Source organism: Marmota marmota, unplaced genomic scaffold (assembly GCF_001458135.2).
Source record: "Marmota marmota marmota unplaced genomic scaffold, marMar, whole genome shotgun sequence".
Taxonomy (NCBI): domain Eukaryota; kingdom Metazoa; phylum Chordata; class Mammalia; order Rodentia; family Sciuridae; genus Marmota; species Marmota marmota.
Window position 1 is genome coordinate 1,061,880 of NW_025999899.1, and position 12,367 is coordinate 1,074,246.

The 12,367-nt window shown below is 41.3% G+C and overlaps 1 long non-coding RNA gene across 1 annotated transcript in view; it reads left to right on the forward strand.

The window, feature by feature from the left end:
• The first annotated feature begins 6,332 nt into the window (after positions 1-6,332).
• The window catches only part of LOC125615140, a 39,772-nt gene continuing 33,737 nt past the window's right edge, over positions 6,333-12,367 (forward strand). Inside the window, exons 1-2 of the long non-coding RNA XR_007345690.1 lie at positions 6,333-6,427; positions 10,487-10,673. This is a non-coding gene — a long non-coding RNA (uncharacterized LOC125615140). The remainder of the gene's footprint in view (positions 6,428-10,486; positions 10,674-12,367) is intronic.

Consider the following 12,367-nt stretch of genomic DNA (forward strand, 5'->3'; position numbering starts at 1 on the left):
CCCCACCTCTCACACCCAGGGGAATCCCTTCCATCAGCTCTGGGTCTATGAGGGAGCTTGGTGAAGGGGGCATCCTGGGAGTTGGAAGACCTGTGTTTGAGACCTGGTGCCATCTTTCTGGCTATGTGGTGTGAAAGGAACACCTGTTCACTAGCATGGCCCTCCACTAATTGACCATGTGCCCTCAAGTCTTGTATTTCTCCTCTCTGGCCCTTAGTTCTGTTATCTTCAAATTGATAGGTTAACCTGGACAATAACCAATGTCACATCTTGCTCCAATGGGGGCAATTTTTGTGCAGGAGGGAAAAAATCATTCATTTGGAAAATTGGTCTCCAATCATTGTCATAGTGGTCACATGAAGCACATTTGGGAGAGTAATTCTGCATTCAAATTCATGCCAGAGGAAGAATGCCTTGAACCATCTGAGTCTGTCATGAACTGTGAAGGGAAGTGGTGACAGTTGTATCAGTTATGTGACATTTTACTCCCGTATACCTCATTCTTTTTTTAAAAAATATTTTTAGTATTAGACACAATAACTTTTTTTTTTAATGTGGTGCTGAAGATCGAACCCAGTACCTCACACATGTGAGGCAAGCACTCTACCACTGAGCCACAACCCCAGCCCCCATAAACCTCATTCTTTAGATGAAGAAATTGAAGCTAGAGTGGTTAGTGACTTCTCTAAAGCTTCACAGTGAGGTAATGGTGGAGTTGGCATTGAAAGTCGGTTCTTCTACATACCTGCCATTTTAAGTCACAATATGAGAACCGGCACAATAGCTAATAGTGACTGACATTTATTGAAAACTCACCATGTCCTCACAATGTGTGATAGAATTAAATCATTGTTCATCACTAATTCCTCCCTTCTGATCTCACCCACAGGGCAAATGGGTGAGAAATAAATGCTTGTATAATACTGAGATTTTTCTGTGGTTGTTATGCAGCAATAGCTAACTGATACAGTAGCTGGTGTATGAAGTGGAATGTTCCCATAACAAGAACCTGAAATACATGACGTTGGCTTTGGGAATGGGTGACAGGTGGTGAGGAAAGTGTCCTAGGAGGCTAGTGAAATGGCACTCACTAGTGTTATGTAATAGCAAAACATTTGGTAAGACTGTCACTTGCAATAAGCTGGAAGATAGAAAATGTGCCTGAGGCATTTGTAAAGTTGGATGACGGCATTTTGAGGCAGGATGTTGAAAGCATGAGCTGGCTGCTGCTAATTGCATTTGGAAGTGAAAAATTTAAGAAGGATTGGCCAGTTTGCAAGCAGAATTCCAAGGGACCTACACAGTACAGAAATTGCCCTGGGAAAACAAAATGATTTTCCACCAAGCTGGAGGTGTGGCCTCAACAACACAGGTTTGGGGAATGAAATTTAAGGTTTTGTGGGTTGTTTTGCAGTAATAGTGGACTAAGAGATACTCTATCAGTTGCTGCGCATTCATGAGCTCATGTACTCCTCATAATAATCCCAGAATATAGATGCTATTATTTCCATTTCACAGATACCATAAAACTGAGGTATTTGAAACATGCCTAAGATCATGAGGCAGATCCAGAGTTGGAACTCGATGGTGGATCTGACTCCAAAACCTATTCTCTAATTCAGCATGCTTTTCTGCCTTTTAATGTCTCTGTCTTCTTTATGTGTGAATTTGGTAGGCAGGATAATGGAACCTCAAATCTATTCATATCCTAATCCCCGAAGATGGCAAGGGGAACTTGAGGTTGCAGATAGAATTAGCTTTGCTAGTCAGCTGATCTGAGAGTGCAGAGTTTCTCCTGGGCTATCTGGGTGGGCCCAAGGTCCTTATACATAGAAGAGGGAGAAGAAGAGTTGAGTCAGAGGGACATTTAAATTGTTATGCTTTTATTTTATTTTTTATTTGCCCTTTGTAGACATATATGATAGTAGAATATATTTTTACATATTCTACCCACACAGAATAAGTATAACTTGTTCCAATTAGGATCCCATTATTGTGGTTGTACGTGGATGTGGAGTTACATTGATTGTGTATTCATACATAAGGATAGTAAAGTTATGACCGATTCTTCCTATTGTCTTTCCTATTCCCATCCTCCCTCCCTTCCCTTTTGTCTAATCCAATGAACTTCTATTCTTCCCCTCCTTTCTTTTACTTCTTTTACTCCCTGGGGCTGGAGTAAAATGAAGCTTTTTTTCTCCCATTTCTACACAATGAGAAGAAAGCATCCACATATCAGAGGGAACATTCTGCATTTGGTTTTTTGGGGACTGGCTCATTGTACTGAGCATGATAGACTAAGTTGCTCTGCTGCTGGCTTTGGAAGTGGAGGAAGGGGCCACAGTTGAAGAACTGAATGGAGCCTTTAGAAGCTGGAAAAGACAAGGGAACAGATTCTCCTCTGGAACTTCCAGAAGGAATCGTCTTGCTGATACTTTGATTTTAGCTCAGTATTTGGAGTTATGATCTCCATAACTGTAACATAAATATGTGTTGTTTTAAGCCATGAGGTTTGTGGTCATTTGTTATAACAGCGATTGGAAACCAATGCAATGAGTATTCCTGAATGTGTGCTTTCTGTGTATAGCCACTGGTGCTTTTCTAAGTGTGTATATTTCATCAAAGTCTAAATGTCCTTGAGGGAGGCAAGCCCCTTTGGGCTAGGAAGCTAGCAGATTCTTGGGAGGGCTGCCCACTTTCCACCTGTTCCTTTACTAGTTGACCACAGCCCAACACAACATTGTGAGTTAATTCAGTAAGAGTGATGTGACAGAGGATCTACAGGTAAGTATCCATGTGAGCTTGCATCCATGTTTGGGTGCTTGTGTGCATATGTTTGGCCTGACACATGCCATCCTTGCTCATGCATGCGTGTAGACTGTTGTGCTTGCATTTACAGATAAGTATGAATCTCTGCAGGTAGGAGCGTACATAAATGAGGTACACAAGAACACACATGTATGCTCCTGTGTGTTGTGTGTGCGTATGTGTGTGTATACCCTTAATTCACTTGGAGATTTCAGGCCTGAAATCAGCCACTTCCTAACCTGGGGAGCTGGCGCCTTCCTGAGCCAGACCCCGGGTTGAGAGGTAGCACAGAAGCCCTTGACAGGCACCATTAATTTGCTCTTTTCTCCCTGGGGCTGGAGTAAAATGAAGCCTTTTTTCCCATTTCTACACAATGAGAAGAAATGTATTGATTTTTCCTCACTTCTGATTGTTCACGTTAGAGGCTTGTTTCTAAATAATTGACACCAGGATCATTCATTTTACTCCACAAACATATTTTACAGGTTTCTTTTTCCCTTTGAGACATAGTCCTGAGTGGACCCCAAGAAAGTCGCTTTTATAGACTGGCGTTCTCTGCTTGGAGAACATCCCTCCATGGGCAAGTTCAGCTGCTCTGGTGGTCCCCTTTTAATTGCTCATTTGCTCACCCATTAATTTGTCCAAAAGAGTGTATCAAAGCCAGTGGTGTGCAGACCAAATCCAGGCAGGGGGTGAGAGCTGTGGTTGAGGGGCACTAGCTGGTCCTTGCTTACTGGACAACTCTAGAACTGCAACAAAGTCTCCCACCATCCTTCTCAGTAAGCCATGAAGAAATTCAAGGGCTGAGAGAAGAAGCCTGAGGGAGAGGGAGGGACAAAGTGTCAAAACCCCAGGCTAGCAAGGTCCCTTCTCCTCACTGTGATCCTGCCACTGTGACATCTCAAAAGATGCTGCCCATATTTAATCTCTCCCATAATTAAAAATTAACTTAAACCAGTGCCACCAGCGAAGGTTTCTCTGAACCCCCAAACTGGGAGGATGCTCCCTCCCACAGCCCCTTCCCTCCCAGGTCAAGATCGGAACCATTTTCGGCACATAGGCTTCAGTACAAATTTCTGACTTGGGCTTCAGTGCAAATTTCTTCTGATGTAATTTCTTTGAGGTTAGAAGTCACCCCTGACTCCCTGTTGCTGGCTTCCCCAAGAAGTTTTTTTTTTTTTGTCCTAGGGTTTGAATCTATGCCCTTGCACATCCTAAGAAGGGTTTCTAATGCTATCACTTGCCCATTTGGATCACCCTCATTCCCTGGGCTCACAAAATCCTGAGAAAGATTAGCTAAAATGGAAAAGGTAACCGCCCCTCCCAAATGAGGCCTGACCATCTTCTCTCTCCTCCACCCTCACCCCTATGTTGAGGTACCCCACTTGGACACCTTGGCTGGATCAAAGCTAATTTTCTTTACTCAAGATGGTGTTAAGAGCAGCAGTTTCCTGGTAAGGGTAGACCTTCCATGGAGAAATCAGGTGTCTAAGTTTCAGTGCCACCAGTGAAGAAAGAGGAGAAGATCCAGGCCAAGAGAATTTCAGCTTTCCATTAGGTGACCTTCCATGTTCTAAAGATGATGGAGCAGAAAGACTAAGGATCCTGATTCCCATTTACTAGGGTATACTTTTTACTCCTTAACCCAGTACTTCTGTATATGAGGGAGATATCAATGATTTCCATTTTTCTGTTACTAGTTTTGCAACTCTGGATATATGAGGCTATACAGTTATAGCTCTTACCAAGAATAGTTGGGTGTTCAGGGTCTGATGGTTCATGCTCAAGTAATCTACTGACTTTTAAAAATTCTATCACTGAAACCTAAACATGCTCTTTCCTTTCCAGCAGAACACTGGAGCCTCATTTTCCACAGGCACGTTGTAATAGTGCGGCACCCGCTTCCTTTTGATTGAAGGCTTACAGGCATCTCCATAATTTGGGGATGGTCAGGTGATCAAAGGGAGAAAACCTTATTATAAAGTGGTAGATGTAAGGGGAGTTCAGAGTCCAAAGGAGATTTTCCAAGAGATTCCTCCGATACAGGTATCCTGAGTAAAGCAGCAATTTACTCGGGATACTCTGCCTCAAATACATCCTGCCTCAAATCTGCCAAAGTGGTTTTGAGTTGGGGGGTCCTAAAATGTCTTTTTTATAGTTCTTTGTCTGTTGTTCAGATTCTCCTGAAATGTATGGGGATCCTTGATCCTTCATTCATGTTTTTGAATGAAATGACAGATACTCTGACCAGGAGTTCCATGTCCAAGGCTGGGGTTGGCCACCTGGTAGGCTTCCCGCCACAGGAAATACCAGAAAGTCACATTCTGTACACTTAAGATTGGTGCATTTTGCTATATATAAATTATGCTTCAATTTAAAAATGTATAAAAATATTTTTTTAAAAAGGAAGTGATTGATATATGTATGTGTTTTTATAAATCTCTGCAATGATGTTCTTCAATGGGTGAACGGATAAACAAATTTGTGCAATGTTTATCCAATACATCCTGCCTCAAATCTGCTGAAGTGGTTTTGGGTTGGGGGTCCTTAAATGTCCTTTTATAGTTCATAGGTTAAATGTGCCCAGCATGGCTAAGTAACCAGGCTGTGCAGCCCAGCAGAGCCCATTCCACTTTGCAGAGGCTGTGTGCACACAGGTGCAGCTGACTGACTACACATGTTTGGAATTATTATTATTATTATTATTATTATTATTATTAGGTACTGGGGATTGAACCAGGGGGCACTCAACCACCGAGCCACATTCCCAGCTCTATTTTGTATTTTATTTAGAGACAGGGTCTCAACAAGTTGCTTAGCACCTTGCTGTTGCTGAGGCTGGCTTTCAACCCTGGATGCTCCTGCCTCAGCCTCCCGAGCTGCTGGGATCACAGGTGTGCACCTCCATACCCAGCTCTTGGATGTGATATTAAGGTCAATGTTTGTTCTGGTTGGTGGTTGCCTAGGCCATGTTAGAGTAGCACCTCTGAGTAGCACTTCTGCATAGTACAAGGCTTTTAAGTTTGCTGCTTTCCTCTCTTGATGATAGACCACTTTATTCCCAGCTCTAATCTGGAACCCTGGAGTCCACCAGAGTTCAAACTATATATTCACATAAATGATTTAGTTGACACACATGGAGCTCTCTATAATGCTGAAAAGGAGGGCAATGGACTGAGCATGTGTGTAATGGAACCACAGAGACCCTTCCACCAAGTGGATATTTCTCAAGACTCTTTTGGTTGTTTTTATGATCAGTACAGATATACTTTGGGGATTAATCATATCCCACCTGTGCCGTCACTTTTTTTCTCTGTGCCCCAGATGACAAGCTCTTGACCTTCAAACATAGTCACCCAATAGGTTGAGTCTTTCAGTCCTGCCATCTAAATACACATCCACTCAGCATGTGTGAGTGCCAACCCCTGGGCCTTCGCCAGTCTGGTCCCCACCAAAGCTGTCAAACTGACCACATTCAGCCCCACCGGAGGCACAGCATGGCTCTTAGGACTTGTGGTTCTGTTCTTCATTCTAGTGTCATGATGTCTGGCTTTCTGGGAGGTCTGGGCATTCTACTCTCCCCAAGCCTTTTGAGAAGGTTACTCAGGACTAACCAGGGGTAAGTTCAGGGTTCTTGATTGCCTATGTCCTGAAGTGGTTTTGAGTTGGGGATCCTTAAATGTCCTTTTATAGTTCATCTTGGGTGGAAGTTCCTGTCCTTTTAAAACTGCTTTTCCCTTCTGCCCCATCCCCTAGTCTACAGGATGAATGTAAGATCTTATGATGATGAGATCTTAGGAATGTTCTCCAAAAGGTTGTGAAGATTGGAAGCCTAGTAAAGTCATTCCGTTCCATGGGCTGAACTGAGCACATGTTATTTCTCTTCCTTTTGCTATCTGTAAAGGAATACAGCCAGTATAACCCTCTAGCAAGGAAGACCATGGGGGGTGGGGACAGTGGATGAGAGATTTTTAACATGAGTCTGGCAGGCAGAAGATGCATAAAGAAATGCTGGCTGTTGAGGCAGAGTGGACAAACTCTTAGCTCAGAATACATGCTAAGGGAACATGCTTAGTGGAGCTAGAGATGCCTCAGATTTAGATAACAGATAATTCAGGTGGCCTAAGATGAGAAAGCAAGGAGGAATAATTGAAGTTATATGAAAAAACAGATAACCCTTGCAAACTTGTCTTTTTCAAGTTGGAGACCAGATTATAGTATCAAATTTACCCCCTGAATAAATGAGACTCCTTCTTTCCCTCCTCCTCTCCTTCCCTCCCTCTCTCTTTCTTTTTCTCTTTCTTTCTTCTCACTCTCTCTCTTTTGGTACTGGGGATTGAACACAGAGTCTCACACATGCTAAGCAAGTTCTCTTCCATTGAGCTACAGCCCCAACCCTTTAAAAAAATTATTGTTTTGAGACAAGGTCTCCAGAATTTTCCCAGACTGGCCTCAAACTCACAATTTTTTTTTTGCCTCAGCCTCCTAAATTTTGGGGATTACAGATATGTGCGACTGCAAACATCCCGTCCTGAGAATGATTATTTCTTAAGAAATTGTCTGAAGTTTCAGGGCAGAATCAGATCAGCAAGTGTGAGTTGGTTGGGTGTAATTGTGACTTTCTGGTATTTCTTGTGGCATGAAGCCAGCCCCAGCCTTGGGCACAGAACTCCTGGTCAGAGTATCTGTTATTTCATTCAAAAACATGAATGAAGGACCAAGGATCCCCATACATTTCAGGAGAATCTGAACAACAGACAAAGAAAAAGGTAAATGGAGAGTTGACTTCAGAGGAAACCAAGATGATTAGGGAATTGAAGAGAACTCCTAAAATGCCTCTTCTCTCCAAAGCATTCATGCTGACCCTGGGTGTATGCAGCACCCTGAATGTGCTGTCCACGGGTCTCTTGGGTCAATGTGGAAAATTTACACATATTTGTTTAACTTGGGCTTCTGGATTACATGTTGTAATGATCAAAACAGGAGCTATGAACCACATGTAGCTATTTATATTTAACTTTAAATTAATTAAAATGAAACAAAATAAAAAATTCTATCCTTCATTCTCACTAGCCACATTTCAAGTCTTTAGTAGCCACATGTAGCTAGTGGTTATCATGTTGGACTGGAGCTGATGCAGAACATTTATATCATTGAAGAAAATTCTGCTGGGCAGTGTTGATTTATAGCAATAGGTTTCAGTCCAAACTTGTATTTTAACATCATTGCAGAGATTTATAAAAACACATACACACATCAATCACTTCCTTTTTAAAAAAATATTTAATTTGTTTTTATATATTTTTAAATTGAAGCATAATTTATATATAGCAAAGTACTCAAATCTTAAGTGTACAGGTTGATGAATTTTTAACTTGTATATGCCAGTGTGACTACCACTCAAATCGATATATGGAATATTTCCACCACTCTAGAAAGTTCCCTTGTACCCTTTCTCCAATATTTCAGCTCACTCTCTTCCCTCTTTCCCAAGTAACTACTGCTCTGAAATCTATCACTGTAGATTTTGCCTGTTTTTGAACTCACACATGGGATCACATAGTATATCTTTAGCATCCAATTCTTTCTGTGAGATGCCTTTGAGAGTCCTTTATGCTGTGTGTTTTTTTTTGTGCATGTTGTGTTTGTTCTATTTTATTGCCAGGCTGTGTTCCATTGCATAAATTTGTTTATCCATTCACCCATTGAAGAACATTTGGGTTGTTTCCAGTTTTTGTTTGTAATGCATAAAGATGCTATAGACATTGTTTTTAAGTCTTTTTGGGGACAGGTCTCTCCCTCTTCAGGAACTTCTTGGCTTGGACACTGTCAGATTATAGGACCCACCTGGGCTGGGGGTTCCTGGTAAAAATTTGAAGGACAATTTTTAGCTTCTGTCTTCTGATGCAGAGGAGAGGCATGGGGAGTATAAAATTTAACCAAAAGGAAGACAAAATCATTTGGAATGGATTCACTAAAGGCTGAAAAATGTGTTGAAAAAAATGGGTGGATTGCCTTAGAGGTTGTTTTTGGCATCTTTATGAATTTTGTAGGGTTATCATGAACTCCCTGCTGCTCAGTCCTGGGAGTCCTAGAAATGCCACTCACCTTGTGAGCCCCAGCAGTCATCCAATAGCCCTGCCTTAGATCAAGCTTATCCCTTCTTGCCCTAGCAATGCATTAGCCTTCGGGACGGTCCATAGCCAGAGTGATCTTTCTAAAGTCTGACTCTAATTTTATTCACTACAATACTTCAGTGGCTCCCCATTGCCCACAGGAGAAATGGGCCTGAAATTGCCTTTCTAATGCCCTTTCTTTGGAATTTTCTACATTCAACCTTTACTCTAGCTATACCAGACTCTCATAGCTCTTTGCCTTGGGACCAGGGTAAGGCAAAAAATTCACCTTACCAAAAAAATCTCAATAAGACAGTAATATGGTAAATAAATATTTTAAAAAATCAAAATTAATTAAAAATTTATTATGAAACATATATCAGAATTTCACATAAACAGGCTCTGACACTGTTGTGCTGAGCTATTTTGGATCCTGAAGCAAAGGGAAAAAGTGCATCCTTATATGTGTGCTTTTGCATATTTTTTTAAAAAGGTTTACTTAAATATTGGAGAAATAGAAAAGTAGATGTATCAACACTTATAAGTGATTTTACACTTATTTCAGTAAGTGATTTTACCCCAGGCCAGAATTTATTACAATTTTACTCTCTTGGTTTTATTTTTTATTTTTAATTTTTTATGTCATTATACATGTACTTTATTTGGTTTGCATTACAATTTAAAAAAATTTTTTTTGTTGTTATTGATGGATCTTTATTTTTTATATGTGATGATGAGGATCAAACCCAGTGCCTCACACATGCTCGGCAAGTGCTCTACCACTGAGCCACAACCCCAGCCCTGCATTACAATTCTTAATACACATATATCCCACATTTTTTCATATCTCTGTTTGTATATAAGATATGTTGACATCCAATTCAAGTCTTTATACATGCACTTTGTATAATGATGACCATCACATTCCACCATCCTTGCTAATCCCCTGCCCCCTCCTTTTCCCTCCCACCCCTCTTCCCTATCTAGAATTAATCTCATACTCCCATATGGTTTTAATAGAAACAAATGATCTGTACGTGTGAGTGTGTACACACACACACATGCACACATGCACCTTGTGGGGTTGGGGATTGAACCCAGTGCTCTACCACTGAGCTACATCTCCAATCTTTTTTAAAATTTTACTTGGAACAGGTTTTGCTAAGTTGTCCAAGCTGGCTTCAAACTCATGATCCTCCTGTTTCAGCCTCCCAAGTCTTGGGTTACAGGCAGGAGCCACCATACCTAGCTGTCAGTTATATTTTCAAAATCTAGTTCTGGAAAAGAGTAGAGTTTGCATGCAGTTTTTACTGTGGTTCTGCATGACATCCATGTCCTCGTCTTGAAAATTTGTTCTTTTTAGATATACATGACACTACAATGTATTTTGACATATCATCCGTATCTTCTTTACCTGGATCCCCCTTTCTTCTGACTAGGCAGTGTGGCATTGTGGTTTTGAACCTGGACTACCTACATTCTCCACCCTAGCACCACTATTCACTAGTTAGTTATATGATATTGGGAAAATTATTTAACCTCTCTCTCTCTCTGTTCCTTAGTTTCTTCATCGGCAGAGAAGATATCATATGGGAAGCTCTCTATTAGAGTGGTTGTAAGGATTAACTGAGAGAGTTCACGTAAACAGAGAAAATTGTGAGAAGAAAAAGGATGACGTTTCTGCCCCAGGGAGGTCACAGTCTAAAGGAACAGTTGACTGACATGAAGACCAGTGACCCCAGATTACAGGTCAGTCCTAACTTCAGTCCCTGCCTGGCTGGGGAGAAGCCTGCAGTGTTCTAGAGGAGAGGCCCCAGCCCTGCTGTTGTGCAGACGCCTTTGGTGCTCCTTGAACACTGAAATGAACCATTTCAAGGAGTTGTAGAGCCTCTTAGATCAATTTCTGGGTTCTGAATAGCACCTTAGGTCATACAGGGGACTTCTGGGATGGGGCTAGTCACCTACATTGTGGGCATCTTCATATCCTTTAAGGGGATGACCATTGATTCTGTGTTGGGGTTTGTTTCTGACTCTTCATCTGAGGAGGATCCCACACCACCTGTTCTGCTTTTAACCTCTAGTCTAGGACTCCTGTGCCTCCCTTCCCACTCCCTGGATCACTCAGGGTTCCTATAGAGAAACAAAACAGGAAGATGCTTAGGCATATATATGAATATGTATGGTTATGTGCCACATAATGTTGTGTTGGTCAATGATGGACTGTGTGTGCACTGGTAGTTCCATAGATTATAATGGAGTTGAAAAATTCCTACTGCCTTGTGATATAGTAGTAGCTGTTGTAACATCACAGCGAGCTACATTACTCATGTGTTTGTAGTGATGCTGGTGTAAACAAACCTATTGTTCAGCCATCATATAAAAATACGGCACATACAATTATGTATAGTACATGATACTTGACTATGGTAATAAATGGATATTGTTGGCTTATGTATTTATAATACTTTTTATCATTATTTTAGTGCATACTCCCTCTACTTACAAAAAAACAAACAAACAATAAAGGGCTGGGGGTGGAGCTCAGTGGTAGAGTGCTTGTCTAGCATGAGTAAGGCCCTGGGCTTTATCCTCAACACAGAAAAAAAATACAGTTCACTGTAAAATAGTATACTGTGTTATGCTGGCAGCATCTTCATGTAGCTCCTGGTTACTAGGTTTCTTGATTGCAGCAAGAGGCTATGTTGTGTGACCGGCCTGTACACCTAGGTTTATGTAAGTGCAGCTTATGATGTTTGCACAATGGTGAAATTGACTTACAACACATTTCTCAGAACACATTCCTGTTATTAAGTGATGCATGACTATATGTGTATGTGCGTGTGTATATGGAGTTGGTTTATACAACTGGGCAAGGGCCTGGTGGGAGGGAGCTGGGTGGACAGGCCACCAGCAAGGGCAGTCTGGAATTATAGGCATAAGCTGAAACTTCTGACCACAAGTAGAATTTCCTTTTCTTCAGGGAAATGCCAGTCCTGCTCTTAAAGGCTTTTACCTGATTAGATCATTTCCACCCTGAGTCTCAAGGACACTCTCTTTCAGTTAAAGTCAACCAACTATAAACATTAATCATATCTATAAAATACACACATAGCAACACTAGACTAGTGTTTGATTGAATAACTGGGGACCATGTTCTAGACAAGTTGCTTGTAAAAGTAGCCATCACATTTTCCATTTTAATGGGATGGCCATTGATTCTGTGTTGGGGTTTGTTTATGACTCTTCATCTGAGGAAGATCCCATACCACCAGTTCTGCTTTTAACCTCTAGTCTAGGACTCCTGTGCCTCCTTTTCCACTCCCTGGATCACTAGAAGAAGTGATTAATTTCCTGGGTCTATGGAAAGAAGAAGAAACAAATTTAGACACTTTGTGTCTATTAAAACCAAGAGATATGATTAAAAAGGGATTCTCATAGGTTAG